Genomic DNA, 27,183 nt, shown 5'->3' on the forward strand with positions numbered 1-27,183 from the left:
GGACCGTGGAAATACTGCATTTTTATTAGATGTTGTACTCTGAGCTGATACGTCGCTAGAGGGGGGATGAACCAGCCAGATTAAACGCATCTGTAATGACGCTAGTGTGAATAACCACAGGTACCTTCCAGTTCTGGTGTCAAGAAAAGGGGGACAGTCGAGGCCTTTGCGGGACCTAAGAACCCGAGCCTTCCCGATCAGCTCCCAGCAAGCAGCTGAATACCAGCCATAGCCTGGGCAGGGGAAGGTGGTGGTAGTGGGGGCATTGCTGAGTCAGAAAGTTTTAGGGAAAGCAAACTCCAGGAGCGGTGGGACCAGAGCTGAACGTACAGCTTAGACTGCAGGACTGTAAACCTCCGCCAGCAGCGTTTCACTGCGTTCCGTACACCCCATCTGCTCCATAGCCGGACCTAACCGCACGGAGAACGTCCTGCCAGCCCCCAGGAGCTGTATGGGGTCTCTAGGTAACATCAGTCACTGATCTTAACATATCCTGGGGCAAAATATTTTGGGGTTAGGTTGTATTTTCATCAGACGGTAATAATCAGGTAATTAGGGTTTGTAAGCCAGGTTGGTGACTTTTAACTTATGTAACCTGGTAACCAGCTATATATCTGGGTATTTGTGATCAGTGTTTTACAACAGTATGGGAGCACTTCACCATGGGTAGTGTATTTCACCCTGCAACAGTTCGGTAATGTAAGGAATTAGTATTATTGCTCCTCATAGATAAGGGCCTGAAAGACTTAAATGCAACTGAATAAAAGCGCGCGAGTTATTGCTAAAAGGTAGAGATCGTTCATTGTTCTCCCCTACCCAGAAGGATAAACGATGAAAAAGTACCTCCTATATATACATAGCATATAGTATCTCTTCCTTCTGCAGCTTGCCAACAAAATGCAACCGGCTCGTGGTTCAGCATTTGGATTATTTGAATAACACTATGTGCTTTAGCATGGCAAACACAAGCATGATATGCAGAAGGCGTGAGCAATGGGTAGACACAGTGACAAGGAACATCAAATAGTAACTGAGGAAAATGCATTTAATCAGCTTTCCCATTCAAAGCCAGTGTAATCTTGCTTTTTCCGTGTCTGTCTCTCTTGCTGGAGTTTGTATTATATACAGTCACAATCAAGCAATAAAGCTGTTGGTCTCAGGGGAATTTACTGGGTGCTTGGCCCTTCTGAAATTTAGGCTACTTACACAGCATCCTAGCTTTTGGTTTCTTATAGACGTATCTTCATCTAGCAGTTCTGTGATACTAGTCGGTATTTTCAGATGACAAATCTGCATATAGATACCCAATGTGAATTTTGAGTATCTGTTCAGACACATTTGGGTGCTAGCTAGATGGGTGTCTTTAAAAATCTTTTTTTCCTCAGCGAGTTTTCCCCATTTCTCAAGCAGAGGAGGTCCTGCACCTAGGTGGTATGCTCAGACGAGCTGATATTGGCAGTGTGCAATCTGCAGGGCCTCGTGTGCCGAGGCAGCGTCTCTGCAACCGTCACTTTTGGAAAAGGTTCTAAAAGTGAGCTCTTTGGAAAGGTGGGGAGGGAAAGGGCTTGGATTAGGGAACTTTTTTGGTAGGTGAGAAGCACAGCTGCTGGAGGAGGACCTGGAGGCTAGTTTTGGGAAAGAGATGTTCGTGAGAGACGGGGTGGAGAGAAGCACTAGGCTGTGGTCCTGGTTTAGGGGTTTAGCAGTAATATGGTGGGACAGGAGGAAGCTGAGGTAGTGGAGAAGTGGGAAATGGCCATCGGGGAAGAGCATGGGCAAAGTTGTCCTTTTTGGAGAAATTTTGACATTGTTCACGACCTTGAATGTCTAAATACACTTTGTCTCAATCTGATAATGAAATAATTGTATTCTGGGAGATCCCCATCTTTAACCAATTCATCCAATTCATCAACCTATTCATCCTCAACCAGCATGGCCCTCGAAGACCCCGTGGTTCAAGCTACATGGGCTCAGCATAGCCAAGTTATTTTAGCTAGGCCTGTATACACAGGCGCAGACAAACCCGTCTTTCCCACTCCCCCCAGGCCGGCCAGACATAAACGAGGTTGGGGCTGAGAGCTCTCCCCATGAGCGCACTGCCATGCTGACAGAGCCCTGTAGCGCTGGCCTGTGCCTTCATGTTGGGTCAACTTGGAGACCAGAGCTCACATCAGCCCGCCCTGCTGGGTGGGCACCCCTTTTGTGTCCTGGTGCTGGGGTGGGTCCTACTGGAAGAGTCATTCCAAATGCTCAGTGACTACACACTGGTTTCTAAGTACCCTTCTCATTTCCTGATCTAGTTGTAAGGGCCTTTGGGTTTTCTGTGTGCGCGCGTGCAGGTTTTTTCCTTCCTTTCTCCATTTCTTGTGTTTCCCCTATAAGCATCAACTTTCTGTGTTTATCCTTTCTTGGCCGCTGCCCAAAATGCTGCCGTCAAAACACATCTGTAGAATAAGTGGTAAGTTTTTTAAAGGAATGTAAACAGCCAATAAACTGTTATGGGTTTTGCCCACAGAATCCATGCAGCTTTGATTGTTGGTACTTGTTTTATTTTATTTAATTTGTTGTTGGAAATGTCTTGGGTTGGTTTGTTTTTGCCAGAGGACTGCTGTGAGCCCCACAGAGCGAGTATGACAATGGGAGAAGCAGTTTTGGGTTACTTCGGGCAAAACTTCAGGGTTGCTGAGAAAGTCCTGAAGGCAGCAAACAGGTCAAGGCAGGCTGACTTCTTCTCTTGGCTTCATTATAGGTGCCTGCAGAAGTGTCACAGCAGATTCAGGCATGTGGATGAACTAAGAAATTTTGTGGTTTCTTCCACATGGATTTCCATAAACTTGGGGCAATCTACTACACCTAGTACACTAGTATTACTGACAGAGAGAACAGGTTGCCTACCCAAAGGGTGACAGATAAGGAAAAAAAAATAAAAATCCTTAAACCCTGCCAGTGATGGCTACTGTGAAAGGGTGATTGCAGGTTGCCAGTGAGAAGAGGAGCAGAAGGTGGGGAGGGAAGCAGAGGGCACTCTAGGGACTTTGGCCACAACCTTCTACTTAATCCAAAGGAGTCATTTGTGCAGCTGCAGCTGCCACAGGTTCATTCAGCTTCCAGAAAAACACCAAGACAAGTGTACGTTCTCCTTCTGTGATTTTTAAGCTGTAAAAGATGCTGTAAGGACTGTACACTGTGGCACGCTAGCACGACCAAAGCTTTGCGCTGGCCTTGTGCCACAGGCTGTCCACGCTCAATCATATGATTATTGGATCTGTAACAGTAAATGATGTGGTCACCTGGGCTGGAGAGTCAAGGAGAAGTGGCTGAAGGCTAACCACGTCATTCACGGTGTGCCAGTGCCTTCAGAAAATGCTTGATTAATTAAGAAAATGCTGGACTTCAACTCTGATGCCGTGACTGACAGCACCCTACCAGGCCCACGCCGAGCCCCCTCCACAGATGCAGAGTAATCCACCCACCAGCTGCGGCCAGGAGCCTTCATGTGTTCCCGATGGTATATACTTGCTTGGCTAATTGAAAACTATTTTTGCATGAGAATGAAACGAGAAGCCTATCTGTGGGAAACTGCTCTCTTCGGTCTTAATAATGCTGCTTGGAGGGCTTGGATAATTGATGACTGTGGAGAGCAGGGTGGTGGTGTGTCTTTTCTCAGAGACACGTGAGGTAGGACTGGGGATATATGCCCACAGAGAACACTTGATTAGAAAACTATGGTAAGAATCTTGCTCTGCTGTAGCTACAGCCGTACCCTTCTAGGAGAAGAGCCAATTTCTTAAATTTCTGTTGACAAGTTGAGGAAATTTAGATGTGTAATTGAGTGCTTTGGGTAGCATGTTGAAATACGAGAGAAGTGGGGGAAAGGCCCCTTCAGAAGCGGCACGAAGGTCAAATTTCTGCCATCCCCTTACTCTGCTATGCGTTTCCCGTTCCTAACCAGATGCGTACCTGTGGAACATGAAAAAAAAGGGAAGCATGTGTGAGGCTCGCTGTCACTGCCCTGCTATAGGTCTTTCTTCTCCACCTGACAAGAAATAATGGCATGTTAGGAATATGTTTGTTTCCAACCAGTTGTTGACATAAAACTTGACTATTATTTTACTTTTGCTGGTGCCTAAGGGCAAGACAGAGATTGCAACACACGAAGCAGACGGCTAAAACAGGCAGTGACTAAAGAAAGAGGCATCTGGCAGGAAAATCCAGACCACCTAAGTAAGGCACTTAGGTTTTCTACTCAAGGGAAGATTTCTGCCTTTAAACATTGATCCAGAAAGCTTTCCGTGTCAAGCAGGGATCAGGACATGGTAGGCATAGGAGTACACCTGAATCTCTGCCACCCTTTGGCCGTGGAGCACCTGCTTCAGGGCTGCGTTCGGCTCCTCTGTCCACGGAACGGGGAGACCTTCAGGTTCGTGACAGGGGTAACGGTCTCCTGTGGGGCCAGAAGTGCCGAGGCTGCTTCCATGCCGGTGGTACCGGCTTCTTCCTCAGGCGGCAACTGAGCTGCGGCCTCCGTTAGAAGGAGCGCCTGGATAATCTCTGCCTCCCAAGGGATTACGGTCCCTGCCTCTAAACACCAACCAGTAAAATACTCTCGAGAGGAGGCCCGGGGAGGGGACACGTCCCTGTCCTCCTGTCAAACCCCAGCCCGTCCCGACAGGAGCCCAAGAGCGACGGGGCAGGGAAAGAGCCAGCGAAACGGAGAGGGGCAGGCAGCGGGCCTCCTCTTGGAGGAACCTCCTTCCACCCCTGAGGAACGGGCAGGCGCCCGGCTGGCCGCGGACGGGGCTTTGCAGCTCCTTTCTGCGGGAGCCGCGCGTGAGGGAACTTGGCAGCCGGAGCCCACCTCTCCCGGCTCGAAACAGTAATTACGGAGCGGGGAGAGCCGCTCGTCGCAGGCGGCCGGTGCCAAGCCCGTTTCCCTACCACACCGGGGAGCTCCCCAGGAGAGACCTGCGCTCTCCTCCGCACCCAGCCGAGCCCAGGTTATTGAGAAATTCTCCGTGCAGCCGGGTTGCGCCCGCGCAGCTGCGTGATCCCTCCTGGGAAGCGGGTTCGCCTGGATTGGGCCCGGCGGAGAGGCTGGGGCAGGACAGAGGTGAGTCTGACAGAGAGAGCGGGCCACGAGGGGTGGCTCTGCGTGTGCTGTCCTTTTCGTCCCCAAGGAGGAGCAACCTCGGAACCGTTTCTGATGTCTGCTTGCCGATGGGCTGTGGGACATTTTGGGGGGGGGGGGGGACGACGACACACGGGACGTAGCACACGTGGGATTGTCCCCGGTGCTATCGTCACAGGCGCTGGCAGCCGCTGCGCCGCGCGCCGCTTCGCCGGTGATGATACAGCCTGAAAGGACGCGGTTCGGCGTTTAGGCTGCAAAGTTTATCAGAGTTCGGCGTTTAGGCTGCAAAGTTTATCAGAACGACGTTTCCCCTGTCCGACGTTTGCGTTCCCGTCTCAAATTGATGGCGCTCTCAACTGGTTGGTGTGCATGCCTAGTGTCCTAAGCGGGAAGGAAGAGAAAGCTTAAAAAAAGAGGTATAATTAAATATATCAGTGCAATGTATTTAGTGCTCTGTGTTATTTACTAGTGAAAGATGATGGTCTGCATGGAAAGATGTCAGACAGGGCACGGGACCTGTAAAGAGGTTAAAAAAATTAAACGCAGTGGATGTGATTCTGAGTTTGAACAGTAGCAGCAATCTAACAACTCCCCCTCCTGGGGTCCAACCCACCTGGAAATAGAAATACTCTGAAATAATCACTAGTTTATTTAATCTGCATCTCGGTGGCGTGTTCAGCTTCAGATTTAGCTCTGACATCTTTTGAACTTGGGGGTGACTATTTTTCTCCTTAAACACTTCAGTAGGAGTCCAACCAAAAATTATACCAAGTCCTGTACAGACTAATGCACATGAGTTTTTATATTCACTTCAGGAATACCATTGTCTTACTCTTGATTACTTGCCCCGGTAGGGTTGGGCCCACAGGCATTACAGCAATGTAGTTTATTCAGGTAAATGGAGTCCTTCAGACATATTTATGAGGACCATCCATCTTGAAAGAATTTTAAAGTATTTTCAGCACTCAGTTGAGTTTCCAGTTGGTCGTATGAAAAAATGTGATATCCCCTAATTTTTTCTAAGCCATTCCTCATTTTCATTCTTGTGGTTTCAGGATCTGTGTATAATATGACACTTGTTACTGTGATTTATAGCTTTAGGTGAACAATATGCTGTATGTGGTGTTAATTGCACTGGATAGAATCCAGAGGCATTAAAATGCTCGTCTTCCCTCCTCTGTGCTAATGAGCTTTGATTTCTAACCTGTCAGCACGGTTTATTTATTAGAGCATCATGTTTGTGAATCTCCACAGTAGCTCGAGCGTCAACACTGTCATCCAAGCACCCTCTATTCCCTCCTCCCCAGCAAAGTTTTGACACAAGAGAAAAATTGGTTTGCGCTGAGACTTGGCTTAGGCAGTGTCTGAATGCACGTTTTGGGCAGTAAAGGTATAATGGGAGTAAATACAAGAGTTCGGGAATGGCTACTAAAAGAGGAACTGGTCAGCTTTGGGAAAAATACACCTTAAAATGATACTCCTGATCAGAGAATGAGATATCAAGTATTTTCGTTGGAGTGGATGGAGTCATTTTGTCTAGGACTTTGAGCAGGTGGTGAGAAATCCAGAGCTCCTAATATCTAATAATAGCTCTGAAGGAGTTTCCTTTTTTGGTTTTAGGGTAGTCAATTAATCTCCCCACTTAAGTTTCGCATTTCCCAAACAGGGCTAAAAGCTTCTTACTTCTCTCAGATAAGAATAGGCTAATTGGTTAACATCCACAGAAGAGACGTACTAGATAAAACTAAGTACTGTCTTTCATAAGAAATCTGGATTTTCTTCTTAGTTAGTTATAAAAAAAAAAAAAGCTTTGACTTTTTCTGCTCAGTTTGGGCATTACCTCACACAAGCCTGTCTAGCGTTTGACAGTATTTCTATCAAACCTTTCTATCAAATAGCAAAACAAGGGCATATACTCTGAAAAGAAACTAAAACCTTACATTAATATGTCAATGTGGTAACACTTCAAAAACGAAATGATAAGCAGACAGGACGTGTAGGAAAGAAAATGTAACAAATGTAAATTCCGCTGTGAAGTGTTTCTTATGATACGCACTTGATGTCATCAAATGCAGTATGTTTTGCTGCAGATTTAACTGGAAAAACAGGAATAAAAAACATGAATAATCAAGGCAGCTGCATCAGTGTTACATCTGGTTCCTTATATTGTAGCTGATATAAAACTTTAGGACTTTTTTTTAATTATCTGGTTAATCCAGTTTGTCTTTCCCATTTTTTGAAAGCCTGAATGTTTATGTTTCCTACATGGTTTCATTTTTTTTTATTTTGTAGCTATAACGTTGTATTGATATAGGTTTTTTATTTAATTCCCATGTTTGTTTTGAATTAAAACCAACCCGTCTGCACTTAATAACATGAACAATTAAATATTCTCAGCAAGATTCTCACTGTGCCAGCTGAGCGTCCTCAGAAGATTTTTTTTTTTTTTTAATTGCTTTCTATGTTGCTTTTAATTACATTCCTTTCCCAAGCGATTATATCCTCGTATAGGCCCCATTCCTGCAAGCTGTCCTGGCACAGAAGCAGAGAGTTAAAGGCAGAAGAGTGCTGGGAAGGACTGCCAGGGGAAAAAAAGGCCTTTCGGTCAAAACAGAGGGATGCCAGGAAAGCTGTAAGCCTTGCAAAGGCTTCTCTCTGGTGAAAAAGCCAAAGAAAAAGTCAAATTGTTTTGGAGGGGCGAGGAAGCAGTAGGCTGTAGTTATCCTCCTGGAGAATACTGGGAGTTGGCAGGAGGACCTCCTGGAGGACCAGAAGGAGGTTTGGAGTACAGGAATGGTCTTCCTTTGGGGGGACAGAAGTATAGTGTGCCTGGGGCTGGGCCCCCTGAATTCCAATTTTAGCACCGCAGGGTTTGAACTTGTCTGCTACCTGAGGAGAGGGGTGCGATGGTGCATGGTGTCCCCAGGGGGAAACTTTGCAGGGAGGAGCTGCGATGCCCAGGAAGACCCAGCGCACGTGGCCGGCTGCAAGGCCGTGAACTGGAGAGGAAGAAAAGCTGGTAGGGAAAAGTCCACCTCTGGTCACCCAGAGTTTTCCTTGGGAAAAAAGAAAACTACTGACGGAACACATTTCCCACCAACAACGTTAAAATGCCCGTTACACTTACATTGGGAAAGGGCATTTGCACCGACTTTGAACGACTGCAGGAGTAAATTGTGCAGGGACAAAGTCCTGTTCCCTGCCAGGACTAAAAGTGTTATGAACCTTTGCAGGACTTTTGAGGTTACAAGAGTTTGGAGCGAGACGCAACTGTAGCTATAGCTGACAACTGCCAATACAGATCGATTACCAGCTAACACAGATGATGAACTTCTGTTGTCCCACTGACTGGAGCCAAGAAACCAAACATGCATGGCTTTAAAACTATAGATTTTAGCATTAGGACTATCCCAATTTACTGACCATGTACATACATGAGCCAAACCACTTCAGCATACCTTTTCTGCACTAGTCTTCATTTCTCCAGCTCAGACTGAAGATCGAAATACCTTTGGTGATAAAACTGTGCATCTTCATATTTGAAAATGTCTTCATTTTAGCTACTCAATCTTGTTATACCTTCTAAAATGGAAATGGTTCTATTGTCTTTATTTGGTGTATAGGCAGCTTGCAGGTCTAAGCGTGATGAGATTTAATTTAGAAAAAAAAGGGTTCATGTTTTCATACATTTTTTCCCTAGTAATCAGAACTAGACAGCAATATCTGGCGGAGGGTTGTTTCCCTTTTAATGCAAGTTGCATTTCTGACATGATTGCATGATTCCAGGAGGCCAGGCAATGGCAGTTGACTATAAAAATGATGGTGGTTTAAAGCAATATATTATTTTTTAAAGATTCTCACTCATTCCTGCCTTCCAGTTGGAGTTTCTACTTAATCAGTTAGACCTTTGCAACCTAAAGAGTTAATTTCACATTCTGCACAAATGCAGTGGTGGAATCAGGATCAGCCTCACATTAGGAATGCATGATTAGTTGCCTGGTAATGATGACCCTTAAATCCTTGACTTGGTTATTGATTTCCAAAATACAGTCACCCTTCTATAACAGTAACCTACATTCTTGAAGTCAAGGTTAATGACATTACATTAACTGTATTCAAGTGCGTATTGTTCAAATGAACTCAGCTTATCATGCAATCCAGATTGCTCCCAAGTGTCACCTCTTTATTTAGCAGCTAGCAGTCATAATTGATTTTTTTGTAATATTTTTGAAGCAAAGCTACCTCGTAAGCACTAATGAGCTTGGCTGAACGTGTATATGAGAGAACACAAGGAAGGAAATTATGCAAATTTTAATACTTAAATTCTTCCTTTGACTTTTAACAGATGAAAAATAGCTTTTACCAGGTGAGATGGTGTTGCCTTTATGGAAATAATTCTTGGAGGACCTCTTCGGCATAATTTGGCCACTTCTTAATCAAGTTTTTCAAGGAGTGCAGCCAGTGTTGTGATCTCCACCTCAAGTCTAGTGTCTAGAAGGTAAAAAAAGAAACAGAAATGAGCTGTGTTTTCTCCTTCTGCAGTGGTTTTCTCCCCACAAAGTTGTTCCCACTTATGTCACTTCAGTGAAGAGGCTGATGTTTGGCAGCTTTTGATTTCTTCAAGGACTCAGTGCATCTGCTAGAGGAAAGATTACCAAAAGTAAGTGCAGAGCTGCTGTACAATATTAGAAATGGGGAAACAAATTTCATTTCTTTTAGTTGCTTACCATGAGAAAGGAAAGCTGTAAAACATGAATTTAGATGTGTACATAGGGTCCTCTGTACAATCTGGCTCTGAAAGCTGGGGCAATTACACCTTTCTATATCCAAAGGTGCAGGAGAGCTCAGGCCCCCATTCTGGGAGCCCGATATGAGGGCCAAGGCTATTTCTCTAGTAAAAACTGGTTTTCTGGAGCAGTGAATACCAATAAAGTGAGGAGATAAAGGAGAATTGTCCTTATGACAAAATGTTTTACAGAAAGAATGTGAAGTCTGTCTTTTCCATAAGGGTCACTGCAATATTAACACAAGAATGCATTATTATTTCTTTCTTATGATACACTAATACACCTTTAAACCAAATTTCTTGAGGGGGCATAGATGAAGAGCATAGGTATCTACGTATCTATGTTATGCAATAGTAGCATATACGTATCTACAAAGAAGCACGCTCTTTATCTGGTTTCCCCATTCCTTTTACCCTTCATCATTGCTACTAGATATCTATGCTGTACACAGCAGTAAGAGGAGGAAAGCAGCTGAGTCATTGCACCCAGCAGGTTTGTACTGCTGCAAGCTCAAAAATTAAGATAATAAAAGTGCAGTTGTACTGCATAGAAGCAGCAGGAGCATGAAAGCCAGTATGCGCCAAAAATAAGGCAGCGACAGCTAATTCAGAGAGTAAGTTAAGTTTCTGTGTCAAATCATGTATTCAGCATATATTAATGCTAAAGGAGCCAGAGCAGGGAAAAGCAAGTCCACCTGCATCCACTTGTATATGAATTATTTTTGTGATCTGCTGAATACAGATGTCCTTTAGCCACATAAAAAATCGGGATGGGAGATCTTAGGTTTATAGCCTTTGCACTGTGCAGTAGCTGAGATTTTTAATTTTCTTCATTTGACTATGATTCCCAGACTGAAAAATTTTCCCCTCGTAAATAATTCAGGTTCTCTTCCTGTGACTGCAACACAAGCCTGCTTTTCTACCTGCCAGCACTTATGTGTACAGCACCGTATGTAAAAGAGTGCCCAAATTAAAAGATTTATTAAAATTATCGCTATGAGAAACTTAAAACGCTGTGGGTACCATTTCTTTGTTGTAAAGGGCCTTCCATGACTTCATTTTGAAGACGCTTTTCTTCCAATCCGAGTCATCCGTGAGCCTACACAAGAGACGCTGACTGGCACTCTGCTCCTTGGCTATCTGGTATTCTTCAGAGAGAAAATAAACGCGCCCCCAGGGTGGGGGCCCTGGGAAAGGGCATTTGGCAGCTGAGGTGCAGGGGATTGCGTGTTGCTTTGTGGAAGCGGTGGCATGCCCTTGGAGAGCCCCAGGAGGGCACCGGCTTTTAGTGCCTTCTCCTTGGGGAAGGAGCCGGTCCTGCAGGCCATAAATCTTCTCCAGCTGGCAGAAGTGCTGTAAGGCTGGCAGGAGGACAGCACCGCGGGATGGGGAGCAACGGGCGGCTGCGGTGGGGACGTAGCAGGAGCAAGCTTCGGAGGAGTAGTGGCCGCGGCTGCAGTGTTGCGGGGCTGGACGGGGGGTGGTGAAGGAGCAGCGGAGCGTTGGTGCGGCGGTGGCCGAGCTGAAGCCGTGGAGAGCACGTTTCAAGGTGGAGCTACTGTGTGGGTCTTGTATCTAGAAACAGAGGTGCGAATGCTTTAGCTGAAAAAGGTAACAGACCTCATATATTTCATATCCTTAGAGAAGGGAGATGTACTTGCTAATCCTCCAAGCCTAGGCAGTGAGCTGTGAGTGATGTAAAAGCAGGTAGCAGCTAGCTACCGCCTCACTCAGCTGAAAGGGGCAGTTCAGGACTATTGCCAACACACCTTGGAATACCGGTAGTTTCATCTAGTGATAGTTATTCAGATTTTCTAAGCTGATTTTAAAATTATTATTCTTCCCCAAATCCCACCGAAAAAACCCCAAACACAACCAAAACAAAAAAAAGAAATGTTTACTTAAACCTTTCTTTCTACATAATTTTTTTTTGCCACCCAGGAAGTATTGCTTGCTCTTAAGCTCCCAATTTCATTTAGTTTCCTACATTTGAGCAGCATGAGGAAACACTTCAGTGTTTCAGATAAAAGTCTCTAGAAAAATGAACCTGGCACATTTGCTGCCTGACACTGCCTGGGATACATTCAGCAGCAAAGATACAAAAGCTTTTATCCTAGTGCTTGTAAAAGTACACCTCAGTGCTACATCTAACTCTGAGCAGATGCTGGGATTTGCCTGCTTGCAATTATTGGGAAAAAATGGGGCATACATTATAAGAGATCTCTGATAAGACCTCCAATGCTGGTGTTAATTGGATGTTTTTTCCAAGATATATTTTCAGTGTTGTTTCTCTCTGCTTGTCTAACTTGAATACTCCTGAGAACGGGGAGATGACAAGAATTAATGCCTGTTTGCATTAACCCGAACTTCATTGTCACTTAATTAACCATGATTAATGTCAGGAGGCAAAGGAGAAGCATCAAGCTGTTTTCAACAGCTCTGTACTGATGAGTTCAGAAAAAACAAGTAGTGGCATTGCCATGTTGATTACAATAAATTCCAGCCAAAAGATGCATTGTTTTGAAGGCAGGGTTTATTCTTCAGCCTCTGACAACATCCTGGTAAATTGCCAGTGACTGTAACCCCTAGAAACCTCACATAAGAAGCATGAACCAAAAATACAAACACTCTCCCCAAAATTAAAAACAAAGCAGAAAATATTACCCAGAATCACTCCGTAGTCGTGAATCTGTGTAAACTGTATTTGGGTAATATATTCTCAGTGATTTCAGGGAAACAGAACAGCCTAGTTTTATATTGGCACTATTCCTTATTAATCTCACAAGTTTAATACACAGTCCTGATCCACTGCCAAAAATAAATCCATAGGTTGATTAGGATACCTGCTAAGTCTCGCAAAGTAGACCAAACAGCTGTAGACTAGTGGGAAGAGCAATAGATGTGGCAGGCCTGACATTTTAACTAAGGTGCTAGAAACATCTCAGCTCTCCAAGAGCTCTTTTTCGAATCATTGAGAGGGGAAAAATGAAAGAAATGAAAGTAAAATTAAGATTGATATTGTAACTTTCCTGAGTTCCTCATTGGGAAGCCTGGGACTTGCGATGGCAGGGTGAGTGCCTGGTGGCTGCCTGTGCCAGGTGATGATCTAATCTGAAGAATTAGGGTAAAGGGAGTGATTTGAAAATAGACAGAAAACTGATGAATTATTTTCTCCAATGGATGTGGCTGTATAATCTTTCTAAAGGTTCAAGAGAAAGCATGCACATCTGTTCTTCTTTTGCCAGAAGGGAATGTTTCTTTTTCTTGCTCGTGGTCTGGGAGCTCCATGAGGGATCTCTTGCTCCCTTTTCCTCCCATACTAGTGTGTGTGTGGGGGGAATGAAGTAAGAATTTCTAAGCGGCGAGCTCTCGAATGGAAGCAGCACAAGGCAATGGTTGGGTGGACTTCTACTTTCCCCTCTTTCCCACAAGAGTCTTTGCTTTTTTATGTGCTTCTCTTCCTACTTTCTGCTGTGGCAGGGAGGAGGCCTTAGCTCACAGCTCCTCACTAGCAAAGGAGGAATGGAAAATATGACATAAAATAGAGGAGCCACAGATGAAAAAAGGGAGGGATAGAGAGATGGACAGAGGAAGAACTGGGCATATTGAAGACTGGAACAAGGACAGTCAGGGACTAGTATAGGGAAAGGCAAAACAATTATAGGAAAAAGTAAATCAACTCATTAAAACTAAGTAAGAATGAGAAAACAGAAGAGGAGTAGAAAAAGTCTGAGTGAGTAAAGGAAAGCAGAAATTTGTAGGTATCATTTTCTGGATCTGTGCTTCTATGCTGCATTTAAAATAGTAGATTAATTTTTTGTACATTGAAAGTATTTCCTCTTGTTTTGTTGGTTGTTTTGTTTTTTACCTTGCCTTTTGAGGACTCACTAGGTGGTCTTGCAGTGCATTGAGAACTGACTATTCACAACCAATGTTTGTTTATGGAGAAGACATTTTTACACACACATTGTAGAGCTGTATTTTCATTGTAGCATGGAATAGGGAGCAAAAGCTCAGACAAACTAAAGAGGAAGGCTGATCTAGTCCAGCCAGTGAAACCTGCAGTTTGTGCTCTCCTTTTGTCCATTTGGCCAAATTATTTCATATACAGAGGGAAGTTATTCTGCTGAAGACCCACACTGAGAGCAATAATCCTGCTATGAATACATCCTTCGAGGAATTTTCTTGTTTACTCAAGGAGTGAGAGCTCTAGTTTTAGAAAAGCTTTCCCCTGCCTATTCATTTCAATTGGAGGTTCATGCAAGGAAAGAAGACCTTTTCCGTTACAGTTGAAGCGATAGGAAACAGCTAAAGGAATAAAACTGTCATGGGTGACCACTAACTGATGTCACTCTCCTCGAGCATTCAGCAAGGCAATCATTTTAGGGAGAAACAATTTGCAAGTAGCACCATGTTTTCACTGGACTACAGCCTTGCCATTTGTAATATCTCGCTATGGTCTTTGGTTGTGAGCTCTAGTGCCCTTGGTGGGTTTTAGTGGAGTCCATTAGGCTAGTTACGTAGGCTTTAAGAGCATTTAAATCTTAGCCACATAATTATAATGTGCTTTGTCATCTGGCCAGCCTGGGGAGAGTAGTTAGTGTGAGTCATGTGAATTAGAACTTGATAGTTCATAGTAGCATTGGTGGTTTTTAAACAAATTTCTCTCTCTCCCTCTTTCTCTCTCTCTCCTTGAATACACTGTCGACTGGTTTCTGTTTTCCTGAAGTGAAGGAGATAAAGGAGTCTGTCAGCCCCCTCTCAGTCCCCAGTACCTGGATGTGGAAACCATTGCACAACACGGTAGCGGAGTGAAAAGGTGTCATCTAAGTGTGTGACGTGTCTTTGTGCAATGGCTAAATGCAATAGAAGGACATTTTATTGCTTACTCAGCATTTATTCAATTATTTCTAAAATTATATCCTTGGTCAAGTGATTTCTGATTTACTAGTAGGAATGATCTTATAAAATTTTGAACCCTCATTCTAAATAATTATGCTGCTCTAAACATGTTCTTTCTTTCTCCAATAAAAAAACTAAATGAAATGTTGTGCATGCAAGAATCTGGAATAACAAAACACGATAGTTAAAATTTAGCTTTAGCTAACAAATAAAAATATTACCATCAGTAATTTTAATCTGCAGAGCAAAGCTTTGTCCTCAAAAGTTTTCACAGCCTCATTTTTCTTTCCAAAATAAAGCAAACCCTGTTCTCAAGAAACCCAGACCCATCCGGCCAGTCAGATGCATGACTGACCAACAGAGAAAACAGTCTGGATTTAATTCAGGACTAATAAACATTGTCAAAGATAAAGTGTAGTGCTAGCTCTATGTTGTAATGTGTCTGCATCTAAACCCACCCAAAATGTGACATACTGAATGGGAGAAAAACACTAAGATTTTCTTTTCCACCTTCCATACGTACTTCCATATGTGAACCATGCTGACAAAGGTGCAACACTTCCTCTGGGATCTCTGGAGTATTTCTTTTAGTCTGCTGCCAAGGCAAATCCTGTCGTGAGGGTTCCCAAGGCAGTCACTATGAAGGTTAGGAACAACAGTTGTGGACAGGCGTTGAGTCGACCACTGGTTGAAAAGATAGATACCTAAATATAAAAGATGAGACTACATATCAGTGACTGGGATCAAAGTAATCCTTTGATCCAGTGTACTTAATTTTTTTTCTGTGGCAATTAAGTTTAGATTTTTTTGTACTGGTTTATCTTAAAGTGACTGCAAGTTTATCTAAAACATAACTTATGGTGTTCCTGGGCTGAGATAATCAACTAGGTATGGAATAAGGCCCCACATGTGTTTTCTTCCCAGCTACAAGTTTTATAATATCAACAATGCTTTGAATAACATTTGATAATTATGGAAGCATTTGGTTTCTAGATGTTTGTGCAAATGTGTTGTGTTTGCAAACATAATTTTTGTCATGGGTACTTCTGTCAAGTTCGGTACACACATGCCCTGTTTCAGTTTGCAGTTATTTCTGGATGCCTAGTCAAACCTTGATAAGACTAGTTTAATGTCATGTGGTTTGCCTCTCAGTTAAAGCAGGTTAATGTTACATACATATAATATTACGGCAGTTTGGCCATTCTAGCTTGATAATTCTTTACTGTGTGCCCATATTCACTGTTCCCTTCTAGCCTGTGAAAGCAGCTTGCTTGTGCATCACAAATGATGTACTGTTTAGAGAGGGGGAGGTAAAAGAAGACATCATTGCAGAAACCTGAAGAAGAAAGATTATATACAAATTTTCATTTTTACGTATTAATAATGTTCTAATTTAATCACTAATGTTTATTTCTAAAGAAAGACACATAAGTCATTGTTCACATTCTTTTTCAGAAAAAGTTCCTCACAGGCAGTTGGTTGGGGAGCACGACTTCGTTCCAAGAAATCTTGACCCCATAACATAAGACATTCTTGAGCAGCCAAGTATTATCATTAATAAGGCCTTTGTTTGGCATTCATGCGCAAATACAGAATGTTATTTGCTCTTCCCCATTTATAAATGGCCAGACCCTCAAAGAGCCTTAATCGCCTTAAAATTAGGTGGCTAGATTCTGATGCAGAATCCAAAATCCTGTACATGCCTGGGTGACCTCTGTGGTGCATGGGGAAAACCAGGCACCCCAGAAAGAAATCTGAGATAACCAGTAGAGCAAGCAAGAAGCTGCTTAAATGAAGCACACCTATGTTCTCAATTACCAGTGGGAACAGTGTGCTGGCCAAAGCACCATGACAGTACAGCTGTTCGTGATGCTGTAGTAAAAATGCATTGGGGATCTGCTGAGGTATCAAGTAACTGTTCTGGAGATCTGTTCTCTCCTCTCCTCTGACCACGATCTCTTCCAGTGCCTGGGGAAAATTCCCCGGAGCAAATGCAACAGTCACTAGTGGGACAGAAAAGGGAGGGAATGCGCCGTAGGCCAACACGACACAATGTTAGATGTGCTCTCGCATTTTCCTACCTAGATCTCTGCTGTCCCTTCAGGACAGCCAGGATCTCCATGAAAGGAAGAGGGAAGGCCTCTGGAGTGAGAAAAGCTACAGCGAGCACAAGATAAGCTGTTCCTGCTCAGGAATCAAACAATCAGCAGGAAAATACCTAATAAGTAGATAAAAGAATTGCTGTGCACTGAAATGTGTCTTAAATCTGGCATTTACTCCTGCAACTAGTACAACCAGGTTGGCGTTTGCAGCCAACTCCCTCTTCCAGGTAGGCATCACGTACTATTATTCTTCCTCCCTTTCTAGTCCTTACTTCAGTGATGGGAAAACAAGAGGCTCATTCAAATTTCTCCTCCCAGCTCACACCTATATGGCTCAGGTCCTTAAAGGGTGCCCTAGCCCCCCGTCTGCTGGCTGTTTTCGGATCCGGACAGGATCTCTCCTTCTATCTGAGCTGAAAATAAGGTCAGAAAAATCACAGCCCTACTGGAACAAAAAGAGGGATTCTGTCTTCTGCTGATTAAATACCTCACTTGGATAATTGTATTTTATTCAAACAATCCTGGGAAAAACTAAAAATCCAAGGCACCTGAAGAGCTCTAGTACCTATGGGGGTATGAAGAGGTTTGGCATTGCAGCATTGCACTTGCATTTATAAACCCACACTACGCATTTGTGTGCTTCTTTCTGGTGCGTAGCCACCTTAGCAGGAGCCTTTCGTCATTTCATCAGGAACAAGGGAAACCTCTTTCACCAGAGACCCAGTCCCACCTTGGTGGAAACAGCGGCTCTTAACCATGTTCATGGAGAGGCATGAAGAGCCGGAGTCTTTGTACATGGCATTTCCTGGGCCTTAGCTGTGCTGGAAGCATGATGGGGAGCTGGCCAAGTGATCCCAGGAAAGGAGGGAGAAGTTATAAACCCTTGAGGATTTGTGATTTGTGAAACCCAACTGAAATACAAAGCGTGGGCCAAATGCCAAGCATAATGGATGTATTGTTGCCTGCAGGGCTCATCTTAGATGTATAACCCAGATCCTGAAGAATTTTTCAATTCTGATTCCTATTTTTTTTCTGGCTCAATCTTTCCTTAAATGGAAATCAGTCAACTGGATTTAATGTGAGTGAATGCAATTACTATACTTGTTTCTTTGACTGTATGAATACTATTTATTTCTGCTTCATGGTCTACTCTGCATAGCTCCCCACAACTTCTTTTTTTCTGATTCAGACTGTGCCTTTATCAAATCTGCCTGCCATATAAATATGTGGCTTTTTTTCTGGGCCTCATCCAAAGGCCACTGAAGTCAACGGGTTCATGAAAGGTTCAGAGCCAATTATCACTGCCACTACATCCAGCCATGTTCTTTTCATGTAGCGTGTTCCGCTTTTATAGTGCTGTTCTCTTTTGCCAATATTAAAACAAAACCTCCATCACAGTGCAGTGCAATCTATTTAATATTCAGATTTTGATTTTCCTTTTTATAAGTAACAGCTTTTTTCATAGCATTCCTTATCTTGCTGGGATGGTATGTGAATCCACTGAGTCTAATGATAAATTGCTGAGCATAAATGGAACTTTAGTTCTCTATGTCAATGAGTAATGTTTTGCTGCTTAAATAAATATTACTGTGAAATGTATCTTTGATTTACTGAGTCTGTACTAAAATAGATGAGTAACGTTGTTCTGACAGCAGTAAAAAAATGGTCAATCCTTTCTCTTGCATGGCATGTGGGAAATTGGCATTCAGAGTGAATATTTAAGAATGTTTGGTTCATCCTCACCATTAGACTTCATTTTTTTTTAAACAGAATTGTAAAAATGTTGATTTAACTTCATTAAATCAGTAAAGTGAATTCTCCCACGCAAGATTTTTTTCCTTCTTTATTCTTTGCATCTAAGCCTAAGAACATAATCTGCTGAATGTCTCATTCTGGGTTGCTGTTGAAGCTCCCTATTCATCTTTGCACTCTTCAGCTCCCATCTGTCACAAGCCATCATTCAAAAAATTCCGCACTTAATAAATTAAACAAATGAACTGTACTTCCCTCTTCTCCGTTTGAAGGGAAGAGGCCAAACAAACCCACCTCCTGAAGAGCCCTTCGGGCTTCTCCACGTTACCAATATTCCCCAACAGCTTCAAAGTTTACGGGACACAATGGGACAAAGAAAGAATAGCTCTGTATGTCACAACGACAGACAGACACCCAGGAGGATACCGGGACTGCAGCGCAGTACGACTGGCTGCTGCGAGCAAGATCAGTGCCAGCAGCAGCGAGCATCCGTCAGAAGACATCCAAAAGCCCGACTGCGCCCAGAGACCCGAGATCTCGCCACGGTGAACCTGGATTTGCCTGTAGATCCTTGGGCTCCCACTAAACTCTTCCCCTTTTAAGCAACCACCAGCTCAAAGCTGTGGCATTTTAAAAACTCTTTCATCCTCTTTCTGTAGACAAGAAGGCTATAAAACCCCAAACATTTTAATCTGCTTACTAGCCTTTAATTACACTAACTGCCAATAGGTTCTATTACTAGTCCAAAGAAAATACTGGCTGTTGTGTATTTTTTTTAACTGTGATTGATGAAGCATATTTGTGTAACATTAGGTCATATTTGTCAGGGTTTAACTTCTTAGTTGGCAGCTACACCGTTAATTAGCAATATTGCTGATAACCTCTATTTTACATAACCAGCAAGCTGTTTTTCCGTACAAGCTGGCAGTGGAAAACAAGAAAAGGATATTTCCATGGTGCCACAAGTCTGGAGTAGGAATAGTCGGAGAAATACACGCTACAATGTTCTCTGGGATTACGGTCTGTAAAACATGCTTTATTTCTTGACAGGCATTATTTTCTTAGGTGTTCTTATTGTGGCTTCCTTTCCTTTCAGTCTTGCAGTATACTCCTTTCAGTGTTACGTCTCTGTTTTGGATGCTCTCTGAGTCCGCAGTCAGGCCAGTAGCATATTCCTGAGGTCGCACATTTCCTGTTGTAATACCCTGCTTTCAGCTTCTCACATATCTTCCAAATTTTGTCTGTTTGGAATGAAATTTTCCATCTAACTTCTTTTTTTTTTTTTTTTTCCAAAGGTATTTCAGCTAAAGCTGTACTGCCGGTTTTCAGCATAAGGTATGGGATAAAGAATATATTTCTACCGGTCTCAAAACCGCGCAGCATCTTTTATTTTAAATGTTGTAGTGTCTTCTAACATTTGGAGCTGGGATATGAAGTTTCACAAAAGGAGAAACCTTATATCAGGAGCTTATCTTTTACTGTCACTATGAAAATTCACCTTTGGCAAAGTGACATCTCTTTGAAATACGCAGTTCAAAACCTCTCAGTAGAAAGTGATTGGAGTTCACCAATTAAAGTCTCCGGAGATGAGATTTCTCCCTGTCCAAGCTCCCAGAGCACACCCAAGGACCTTGCAGCCCTAAGCGTGCATATGCTGTTCAACTTGACATTAGTCATTCTGCACTGCATTTTCTGTAACATGGGAAAAATACAAAGTCCGTGTCTCAGAGGAGCTTTGTGAAATTAGGTCACGAATGACGGTGAAGCACGTACACGGTGCAGTGAAAGGCATTGTAAAGAGCTCTTGAGGATGTGAATAATCCCGCTTTTACAGCACAGCTTCATCAGTGCATAAGAAAGGCGGCTTGGGCCGTGCACTGAACAATGGAAGGAAAATAAAATTGTGTATTGTTACTCATTAATTGAGTACAGTCAGCTTTTTGCCCTAAGAAAGGACCTGTGGGAAGGAAAAAGGGACATGAGCGTGTGATGAAAGATGGCATCCTAGGGCACACATGCACTACCTTGTTGCTTAAAAGTTGTGTGGGCATTAGGTCATGCATTTTCTGTCTCCTGAGCTCTTAATAATGGTCTTTAACCTAATCTCTGTTACCTAGCTCACAACTGATAGGTGAAGAAGAATGTCTTTGTAGTTAAAGTTCTGACCTGGGACTGGGGGACAGCAGGCTCCTTTCTGGATTCCACCACATAGGTTTTTTGTAGAAACTAAATCTATAAAATGAGTATAATTTTAAAAAAATGCAGTTTATTTGCCCATTGTCTATCACATCTATTTGATGGTTTTCATTTCAAAACTTTTTGGGAAGTTCTTGTCTCTTATTCAGTATTTGTCAGCCTCAGCTGAGGCCTCTAGTTGTCATTTTAAGAGAAATAATGACTTGGTGAGCTCTGTTCCAAGCTCACTGAAACTAAACAAAGCTTTTCCAGTGACTACAGGAGCATCCGTGACGGCTGTGGGAGCTTCTCTCTGAGCAAACTGCTAAGCACTGCGTCTCTGCTGAGAAGGGCTAAAAAAACACAGGAAAGCAAGAAGCTGGTCTTTTTAACTTGCGATATATTTAAGAGGTTCGAAATAAATTAGACGTGCAGTCATGGGTGGATTGATTACGTCGCCCAAGAGGCAAAATGGGAGGTAGCCGGTGGGACGTGGTAGGATGTGCAAGTGGCACTAGGGGCTTAACGTTCAGGCAGCTGGAGGCGGTTCTGTGCTTCTAAGATAGGACCGAAAGCATTTCATAGGGATCATTTTGTGCACTTCCGACGCACTAATGTAGAGTCTGCTGTGGCTCCGTGGTATAATAGTAAGTGTAGCCTTACAACTTTGTCCTAGGGTGTAACTCTTTGTACAGGTGCAAAACTCTTTTGCCAGTGAAAAATCATTGCAGTCCCAGAGAAAAAAATGGTTTACTATACTACTTAAATTTAATGTTGTAGACCTAAATGAAGTAAGAGTGTCTCCCGGTTTAATGAGTATTTTTCTGATGTTTACCGAAAGCCTCCCGCCCAAATCCAAACTTCAGCAATTGTGGTTGTAAGACTTAGAGCAAAAAGCAGAAAAAGAGGAGTGTGAACAAGGCAAAAAACAGTTATGCAGAGATCCAAATTACACTGTCTGACTTTAAGCAAAATTCCCCAGTAACTTCAGCTTGTGCTCAGAAATCAGAGCTCTGACAGGTACACCAGAAAGGCATTCTTGTAACTTGCAGCACAGCGGTACTTTGGAGAATGTTTTGTACCCAAAAGCAATGCTATTGAATCACTGAGCCAAGAGAAGGAGCTATGTTTTGATTAGGTACACAGCCTTCCTCTGACAGATTTCAAGACCTGCGCTCTAGCAGATGGCACCGTAACAAACACAGTTGTACTTCTCTCAGGTTGCCTGAGGAATTCTGCGCCCTTGGTTTTGGCCGCGTGACATTTTCGTGAACCGCTATTTATTTTCTTTGTCTCGGGTTTTTGCTTTACTCCTTTTACAAGCGGTTCTTTATCCTTCCTCAGGTGCGCTGTTTCTTTGTGCAAGAAGCCCAGCCGGGAAGCCACCGTTAGCTTCGCCGGTGAGGCGGAGATGGAGCAGGCTGCGGCTGGGCTGACGGGTACCAGGTTGTGCCAAAACACTGCCAAAATGCGTGGCACAGCCACCGCTGCCCGGGGCTGAGCTCCAGGGGGACCTGCTCCAGCCTCAGCCCTCCCGCTGAGCCCTGCACTGCTGTGCACCACTTCAACCGGGCATTTCTGCGCCTCTGCCTGCAGAACGATGGGGGAATTGCCTGCGGATGGCCGATTCCTCGGCGTTCTCTGGGTTTCGTTAAGTGTTCTTTGAACTTTTAAGAGAAGACCTTGGGGTCTACAGAGAGGAGAATGCCACCTCCGTCTCTCACTCTTGACTTTTTTTTTAGTGACTAATACAGATGTTTAAGATTCAGTTGGTGCCAAGAAGGCCTTTGATTGATTCCTAGAAATGGTAGAGAGGATGTAACTGGTGTGACCCCCTTTTAAAAGTAGTAGTCCCTTTTCAAAATGTTGAAAGGGGAAAGTGCTGAAATGTGTCTATAGCAAGGGAAGCTGATAGACGCAGAGCTTCTCCGTCATCTAGAATATAAGCAAAAAGGGAAGTTCGGCTTGAGGTTTCAGTACAGAGGGATCTACTTCCAAGTAAATAATGCCATTATTTTTATTGCAGAAGTATGGTTTTATTATGATGTTATTGTAAACATGCACTTAAAAAAATTAAATCCATTTGAAACAGGAGACCCTTTTCAGGAGGTATACAGTACAGAAAGGAGAATGATTCATAGGGAGAGAGAAGCAGATAAACAGCCAGCCTTGGTGTATCTGTCACATACACTATACAAACGTTCCCTTGCATGGCAGTCATAGCAGCGCTGTGAGTTACAGGACAAAGAAATAGTAGGTCATATCTTATCCGTGAATTTTAGCCTACAGTTCGGCACTGATGACGGGAGTTCTCTTTTCTTAAATAGATGAGCCAGTAAAAATATATGTCCTTTGTTATTCTTAGACTATATATTGCAACAGCAATATAGTGTAGCTCATTGATAAGAAGAAAAAGTCTCTGATGAGAAAAATTCCTCTGTTGCTCCCTTTGGGAAAGAGCAGCAGGAGGACGAGACTGGGTACGCAGAGGTACGGTCCTGTTGACTTCAGCACGAGCTGGCTCACACCTCTGCGTCAGGCCATTTTCTGTCGTGACCCGACGGTGCCGAGACACCTCTGTAAGCCCTTCTGAGGACTTCTCACGCAGTGATCCTCCACATACACCTCCTCCTCCTGCACACCCCTTCTGCTTTATGTAAGTAGCTTTTGTAGGAGCCAAAGGGGCAGAAAGGAGGAGGCACGCCAGCGTACGGCAGCACGTCTTTCATCTTTTGGGGCACAGCCTTGTCGGGGGGCAGTGGGGAGGCGTGCCACGCCGAGAGAACCCCCAGAGCGACTACGTTTTGGGGAGAAACCCTTCCTCTGTGCTTCCCCAATGTGAAGGGGGGGGGGCATACAGGTTTCCCTTGATCCTGGCGGGGGGCAGCCTGGCGTGCCCGCTGCCTGCAACGCAGAGCTCATTTTCCACTCGCACGTCTGCCCCATTGGCGTGCGGAGGCAGCTGCCCCGAGCCGGCGAAGGCTTCTGGCGGGGAGGGCACAAAAGGCTCTTTTTCCATCCACCTCCACCCAAAGGGCAGGAGCACGTCGGGCTGGTGTTTCTGAATACTTCATTGAAATCCTGTGCTAAATCTCCTAGAAACTAAGCAGCCCAGGCTTGCTCCCAACAAAATCAACGGCAAATCCCTACAGATGATAAAAGGGAAAACAGCAACCCCTAAATAGGTGTCCATTTTGATTTCCCAAATGAAATGAAAGGTGCAAACTGCATTTGACAGTTTTTCAACTAAAACTAATCCTCACTTCAGCTTATGTCTGAATTATTATTTAAAACGTGATAACATTCCTTTGCTCTATTGTATTCAGACATTCAGGATCCCTGCAAAATATTTATTTTGGATAGTCCCTAGATCCAATTCCTCTTTTTATCAATAGAACAATATTTATGGAGATCAGGCTGCCAACTTTGCCAGACAGACGCCCTTTGCATTCAAAAGAAAACATGATTCATCGGAGGATCAGCATTTCAGCTACAAATTAAACTTTTCTTTGATAGGCTGAAAGATACGAGTCAATAAAGGAAAATTCTTGATAGCTGGAAAGGAATGTCTTCTTTGAGACTGCCAATATTCAGTTCTGATCACTAATATCTTAACTGATGGAAGAGATTTTTTTTTCTTTATCTAATTATATCCCAGAGGCAATGTTTAAAAGAAATGGAAAGACAGTTATAACCAGTTGTGCTGTGTAAAGATGTCAGCTTACTTTTGCCATCTCTTTGAGACCATGAATATCTTTTAATGTACTTGTGCAGCACACAGGACAAAAGTGCTCTGACCCAAACCTAGGGTTCTCCAGATAATACATATAATTAGCATTAGGCATTGTAAGAACAATAACAGCAACAACAATAGTAGAGATATTACAGACTTGTGGCTTGTTATCTTTCAGTGCACAAGCCTATCACACATACAAAAATAGACTTACTCTAATAGCCACAGTGCCCAACATGGTAGGAAAAATAAGCTCTATGCTGGGAGAAAAAATCCGAAGATTTAGTGATCCTCATTTTTCAGAGCTGTTACTCCCAGTCTTTACTGCACAAGTAAACTTACAAAGTTATTTCTCGTCTCTCTCTAAGTAGTACCATGAAAATACGTAATGTATTTTTCATCATGTACCCTTTTAATGATAATTAAATATCACAACCCTACCTTTCAACTAATTGCAATGGCCTTGTTATTTTTGGTTTTGCCTGACTATGATTTCAAACTAATGATCATTAGTAACAATAATAGTCCTCTACCCTTTTATCATGCCTTACATCTGCGGGACTCTATGTTAAGCATTACTACGTGCATTACACCAGTGCTTACACTGAGTCACAGAGGTTAATTAACTTATTAAAGATCTCAAAGCACGTCAGTGGCAGAATCAGGAATAACGACAGTCAGCCCTGAGCTCTGCTCTCCCTGGCCTTGACGCTCTGAACAGTTCTTGCTAAAGAGTTAGCCAGACTTTGCAAAATGCTATTAATCACTAGAAGCTGGACTTCTTTAGGAGAGGATTATTTGTGTGGAAAGGGAAGGAGGGAGTCATTTCATTGCTAAAATGAAGCTGAAAGTGGGACTAATGGAAAGAAAAGCTCCTACTTGTCTGAATCACACTGCTTGAAGGCAGTGGGTGTTGCAGAGAGTCGGTAGTATTTGTTAAGGAATCTCGGGATGTCAAGTGCGCAAAACCAGCCTGAAGAGTGATGTAGTGAAATTCAAAGTTCCCAAACAGTACAAAATCAGATCCGATGACATTTTACTAATCTCACCGATGTCCTCTACAGAGAACCTGGGGACAGGGGAACTCTTAATATACAGGCTGCCAAAAGACCACGGTCAGCTAACTTTTGCCTCAGAGAGACTGCCACTTTTCAACCTTGTCCTAGCCAGCACTAAATGACTGCTTGCTCAAACACACAGCCGGATAAATTCTGAGCAAGCAAGACAGCTTGGAAACTTTAAAGTCTGATTACTACAGAAAAAAGATATTTTCTGTGTCTTTCCTCTTCCCTACCACCTTGCTGTTTTATTTTAACACAAGAGCCTTTGACAGAAGCTGTTAATGCTGCTTCAGAGTCTCATGGGATGGAGGCTGGCATCGGTGAATTTAAATTGGCATTTTATGCTGATGGTATATTAATATGTATGATCTAGCAGGGACTTCAGCTTTTATTACAGTTTGAATCATTACTAATTTTGGCAAATTTTCTGGCCTTAAAATGAGCTGTAATAAACTTGAAGCCATGCTTCTGCATAGACCAGATAACACACTTGCCATCTAGATTTTCCCATTTAAGCTGAAATGCTAAGTTCTCCCAATCCTCAGCTTATGTATCCCCTGTTTCTATGTAAAAGAGAAAACTCTGACAGCCAAACATGAAATCAATAGAAAACATTTTGCTGCCCCTTGATCCATTTTAAAACATAACCAAGGGCCAAATCTGGCTTATCTCACTTAGATGGAGAGCCCATTAGAAGTTAGTAGCAGACTTTTATACTAAATTATATGTTATTGATCTGATTCTGCTGTGATAGAAGCAGAACCTGATGCAGCCATAATACACCTAGAGGGTGAAGGGAGGCAACGCCATAAAATACATCTGAGTGGGCTGAACAGGACAATACTAGTAGGTGTCAAGAAAAAGCACATTCATCCTTTCTAAAAGCGCACCTGATTTTCACCACTTTTATCTCCTGTTGATGTCACTGAAGCATGTGGCTGCTCAGCATTTCTAAAACTCGGGCTTCTTTCTTAAAAACCCATATAGGTTAAAAAAATAATGATGAGGTAACACAGCAGGTAGGAGCCGTATTAGCACTTTGACAAAGCACCCCATAACAAGACTATCAGGCTGTACACGTCAGTCCTCAGTGCAGGAGTAGGTAGTCATTTAAAAGTTGCGTTAGTACACCAAAATTAATGTTCGTGAATCCATGATGATAGGCAGCTGAGGAACAGTGTAGCTTTAACTTGTCCAAATATGCTTCAGTGGTGTCACCTCTGATCTTTCAGGTCTGAGTCTCACACAAAAAGATGGGTAGAAATTGTTGGTCAAATTCAAAATATTAAAGAAGAAGTTTTCAAGCATCAGAAAGTTAATTCTCTCTTTCTTTCCCATTTTTTGCCTCATTAGGATGAGAACTATTAAACCATGAGGTAGAAAATTGCTAATTCAGCATTCTTGACATTTCCAGAAACAGAAGAGATCAACGTCTTTTGTGAACATTCTCCCAGGAGACGTTCAGCTAAACCACACTCCCTCAGGTACTAAGATAAACAGCCACAGTATTTTTACTGTGGCTTTACCTGTACGGATTTTTC

The 27,183-nt window shown here is 43.1% G+C and overlaps 1 protein-coding gene across 1 annotated transcript in view; it reads left to right on the forward strand.

Moving 5' to 3' along the window:
• Positions 1-5,051: 5,051 nt before the first annotated feature.
• Positions 5,052-27,183, forward strand: part of PDZRN4 (PDZ domain containing ring finger 4) — a 281,627-nt gene continuing 259,495 nt past the window's right edge. The window contains exons 1-2 of the mRNA XM_030016056.2: positions 5,052-5,110; positions 26,996-27,126. The gene's annotated coding sequence lies outside the window, so the exon portion shown is untranslated. The remainder of the gene's footprint in view (positions 5,111-26,995; positions 27,127-27,183) is intronic.

This window comes from Aquila chrysaetos, chromosome 5 (assembly GCF_900496995.4).
Source record: "Aquila chrysaetos chrysaetos chromosome 5, bAquChr1.4, whole genome shotgun sequence".
NCBI lineage: Eukaryota > Metazoa > Chordata > Aves > Accipitriformes > Accipitridae > Aquila > Aquila chrysaetos.